Raw genomic sequence first — 5,464 nt, 5'->3', positions numbered from 1 at the left:
CTCTCTCACACACGCACGCACACACACTTAAACAAATACCCATATAATATAAATTTGTAGCTGTGAATTTAAAAAAAAATGAAGGCATAATTTTATATTATGTGTGTTTGCGTGAGTGGATTATCAATTTTGTCTCCACACACCTGCTCACACCTATTTACACCTGCAATTACAAAATGAAACATCCCGAAGGGCTGGCGACATGTTTACCTTTTGTAGCTGGTGTCAGGCTTAAACCGTCTATCAACTAAATTAAGTCAAACACGCTTTTAAAAAATATATACGTACATGTAATTTTATTTTATTTTTTACCTTCCTCAGCATTCCCAGATCCGCCGTGCATCGACAGAAAGGCCCCGGCATTTGGGCGCGTGGAGGACATCTTTTGTCTGGTCAGTACTGGGCAGTTGTGGAAGGGGAGAGGGGGAAGGGGGGAGTGGGGAGTGGGGAGGTGGAAGGGGGTGGTTAGGAGGAGGATGGTTGGAAGAAGGGAGGGGGGGTGTTAGAAAAAATGTTTTGTCTTGAGGCTTTTCTTTCTTTCTGGGTTTTTTTTTGGGGTGCAAATGTTTGTCCTGTGCTTTTTGTTTATTTTAAAATTTTTTTAGTGCCATATTAGTGATTAAAGAAAACATTTCATATCCTACATACATTGACCCTGAGAACGGGAGCCACTATGTATCATAACCATAAACAACATAAAAAGAGACCTGCTTTTAATTCTTTAAAAAAAAGTATTACACTTATGATTTTTTGTCATACCCCACATGCATGAACTCAAAGAACGTAAGTAACTTTGTATCATGCCGATAAACAACATAAAAAAGAGACATTAAACTGTATCAGTTAGTTGAGGGCAGATTTTCCAGTCATTAGATAAGACTAGCTGGGCCCCCTTTCGATGAAAGGAATGATCGGTGCATTAACTTCAACTGAAAGTCATTGGCCTACTATATTTACACTCTACTGGAATGGAGCATTAATCTTGAGAGATGCAAAATATTAGAAGGTCTAATTCTAGATCTATACTCTCAAAACATAATTTCCCTCTCAAAATATCACTTCCGCTCCGGATTTTCTAAAATTGCAGAGACAGAAAGGGATCGGCGAAATAATGAAATTTAGCTTTTTGCAGCAAAACTGTCTCAAAACTGAAAAAACGAAAGGCGTCATGATCTGGAGAATATTTTAAAGAATCTTTGGACGAAAACTGCCTTTTGAATAGCGACATTCGGCCACCACAAATAGATAATAGATAAAACTTTATCGTCCCAGTGGGAACGTTTTCTTTGATGTACAAGAATGGTAAAAATAAAATATGAAGGTATACATGTTATATATCATTAAAATTACATATTATTTTCTTTAAAAGTCAATAAGAAGAGACATATGGTCACTTTTAAGCACAAGTTGGCTATCCCGAAAAATGCTGTTTTGATAAAATCGAAGGTAAAGTTTTTGCTTCTTGTTCAGTTTCTTTAACAGACAAGGAGACTTTTCTCTATAACCAAACAAATATACACACCAATGACATCAAACTTGTCTTATTGGTAGTAGGTCAAGATTTCTGGAAACCCCCGAAATCTGGGTTAGCCCGCTTGTCCTTAAAAGCGACCATATAAAGCTGACAATAATAGACATACCACATCAGCAGTTGTGTCTTTCAACCTCATGCAGGAATTATCACATTGGACAACGCTTAATTAAAGACGCGTTGTTTCTGATTACACTAAAAAGATTCTTAACTTCTTTGATCATACAAGATGTTCCAATTTTATATTCTTTATCTGAAATAGAATAACTATAATATTAGACAGCATTGATTGTATAGCGGAATTTCCGGCTCAACAGTAAGCTCTATGTGCTTTACAATTATAATTGCAGACCTGATAGCATTCTTAAACAATCTCAACTTCATCAGCTACCATTTTATATAATGTGCAAAAATACTTAAATGCTGACAAAATCTTTCGCTGTCTATGGCTGGGTACCTATTCCCACCTGGGTGAAGTGAGGAAAATAATTCGTATAAAGTGCCTTTCCCAAGGACACAACGTCGGGCCTGAGGCTTGAACCCCCGAACCTGCAACCTCACAATTACGAGTTTGAAACATTAACCACTAGACTGCCGACGCCATATAATAAAACAACTGTCAACAACATGCACATTATGATGTTTTCAAATGCTTTTTTCTGAACTGGATATTGTGGTTGTCAGAAATGTACCGCAACTTTGCTTTTTGCATGGTGGTGGACATAATATTGTGTCCACTACGTCCTTTAAACAGTTAATAATATTTCATTAATAAAAAAAGAAGTCATTCTTCTCTCTTAGTGTTTGTCTTCTATTTTATCTCACCTTTGCTTGGGTGTAATTCTCTAAACGTGTACGTGGATGAAAGAGAATGGATCGGGGGAAGGGGATTTTTTTCCTCTTAGAATGGCAGATGAAACCAAGACTGTAGTTCACCATTTGTGCTGCTTGTAAAAGTGAATAATTATTTGGGACAACTCCCGGGACAATTTAAAGCAAATTGACAACCCCTCCCCCAATCTTAAAAACAAGAACAACAACAACAATAATAACAACAACAATAACATCAATAGCAATAGTAATAACAACAATAATAGCAACAACAACAACACAATAACAACTATAACAACTAAAACAACAGCAACAACAATAGCAAACGACACCCACCCAACACACGATCAACAGAAAAAGGAAAAAAAAAACCAAAAGAAAATCTAAAAAAATACACTGCAAAACGTGAACACACTGCGTACTCAAATGAAGGGGAGGTAAAAGAAATCCTCCCCGTGCGCAAACGTTTCCCCCCTGCCCATAGTTTGGTATCCACTTGAATCAAATTGTGCACTCAATAGTGAACCGGAATTACGTCAGAGTGTTCTGTTTCGGGTACACAATAAAAACAGGTCTGTGACGTCATCAAAGATAGTCAAGCAAAGATAAGTCACGACCATAGAGGTTATAAATAGAACGAGACGTCTTTGCTGTGACGTCACGAGTGTGAAATTTGAGGGGCGCGCCGCCGTTCTAGAGAGGAATAAAAAGCCAGTCGGTGCACCGCAGCACTTTTCAATCACGGATTAATAATACTATGCGACGTTTTTTATGTTGATTTCTTCTTCATATGATTTGCCTATCGCTAAAATATACTCATATGGATTTTTTGGTGATTGTTTACCTTTAAATGAGCCAGATAATCTCCAAATAATGAAAATGGCACCTTTTTCACGGTGAGACCAAATGAGTGAGTAAAGTTCAGAAAAAATGCATGAGATGAACTTGATCACCTGTTAAAATTAATTTTTTTAAAAAAATTGAAATCTTTTGCTGAGCATCGCTCAAACAGTATGTCTAGATTTAGCACCACTGACCACAGTAAGGCTCTCGTATAGGCCCTCTGGAATCAGGAATGAAACTGAGAAGCTGCTAGAAGCTTCAGCTGCAACTCTTGCACACCCCCAAGACGCTGAACGGAAAAGAACCACTGTCGATGTTGTTGTGATAAGAGAATGTAAAGTAGCCAACCGTGCATAACTACCCACCAATAAGACCAGCGTAATATTCTATCTCATTTGTGGAACCAATGCCAAACAGTATGTGCAACAGCAGCAGCAGGGGTTCTTGGAAGATGGGGTGTTGTGTAGCCAAATACCTTTGCCAATCAACGCCAATGTGAGAAAATATATTGAACGTTAAAGATAAATCGGGTATTTATATAGGTGGTGCATTTTAAAATGATGTCAGTATAATATAATTATTTGAGCCCGATATTAAACAATGCCCTTAGTGTGTGCGGACAGGATCCATACAATGAGTGATTTACAGTGTTCCAGCCAACAATTAATTGCTCATTTCGAGACAATAATGAATAAATATATTAAATAATTAACCCAGTTTTAATCCCCTTCATACTCTATGAAGACACATAGGCTTTGCATCAGTAGAAGGAGCGTGTAAACAACACAAAATAAAAGCAATCCATTTTGTAAGTATGAAATTGTCCTTTTTCTTAACAAATGCAATTACTCACTTTATCTCCCTCCACCCTTCCCCCATCCCACACGGGAAAAACAAACAATACCTCATATTATATCTCTCTGTTCATTTGTAGCCCACATTTAAGTGAACATTATGTTTCCCACAATCGGTCAGCAGGTGCGGTATTGTGTATGCATGTATGTTGTATGATTTAAACAACAGCAAACAAAACGGAAAACTTAAAATAAAACTGAACTGGGCTTCGAACTCTATGAAGACCTAGGCGTTGCGAGGGACGCGCGGCATGACAGGGCTGTTCCCTATCCTCTCAAAAATATCGACAACGCGAGCTGAGTCGACCCGAATAGCCATAGTGAGTTTACTTAGGTGACGTCACAGCTGCGACCTCCACTATTAGTATAACCTCTTTGGTCACGACCCGAAGTGGGAATAAATCGAAAAGTCTAATAATATAAGCCATGAGGGGCGACATGTTGGCTATATTATCAGCGCGCATAAATTATGGGGGTCTTTTCTCTCTGTGATGCCGTATCTTGCATAAAATCTTCAATATTACAGAACAAGTGTAACAAAGCGTGAACGTCGAAATGTGGCGGTTTTATCAATAGGAAAGGTTGTTGCACTATCTCTTGTTTATACTATGTAGATTTCCTGTTTACCCGCCCCTCCCCCCCCCAAGTCTCCTCTTCCTCCCAAGAAATAAAAATTGGAAAGAATTTAACAATAAATAGAAACTAAATAAATAGTAAGTAAATAAATAAATATCATCATCATCATCATCCAGTGCCAAATCTGCGACAGACATCGGCGACCATGGTTCTCCGTTCATTCCTTTGCTCGGATGCTCTCAAAAAAGCTACGTTTCCCTGATCATTCCCTGTTACCCATTTGTTAAGGCTCCCTAAGTATGTTGTTCTGGGCCTACCCCTGCCTCGTTTGCCCTCAGTTTTGCCAGTGAGAGCTGGATGTTCAAGACCCTTATAGATATAAAATACAATAAATACTTATCCCAAAAATATATCTTTAAATATTCGTTACTAAAAACTTAAAAATGAAGAAAAAAATACCTGTTTTAAAGTTAAATACAAAAAAGAATAAAAGTACTGGCGGAAAAATTCCACATTGTACTATTTTATCAAATTTAATCTACCTTTTTACTAATATTAATTAAAAAGTTAAGATAGGTTGAGAAATAAAACACAATTATAACTTAGTATATTGGAATGATAATTACAAAACTAAACTCAAAACGTTATCTAATCAAAGGAGTGCAAGAAAGAAAAAAACCCAACATTTTGAAGCTAGACGAAAAGAAATGTGCGAACAAAACTGCTCATACCACTTTATATTATCTAATACTTTTTTAGTTTTATTACTACTAATAATTAATGGTAGACTGTTAAAAAACACTACAACAACAAAATAATAAAAATAAAA

Source organism: Aplysia californica, unplaced genomic scaffold, assembly GCF_000002075.1.
Source record: "Aplysia californica isolate F4 #8 unplaced genomic scaffold, AplCal3.0 scaffold00314, whole genome shotgun sequence".
Classification (NCBI taxonomy): domain Eukaryota; kingdom Metazoa; phylum Mollusca; class Gastropoda; order Aplysiida; family Aplysiidae; genus Aplysia; species Aplysia californica.
This window is presented reverse-complemented; position numbering follows the sequence as displayed.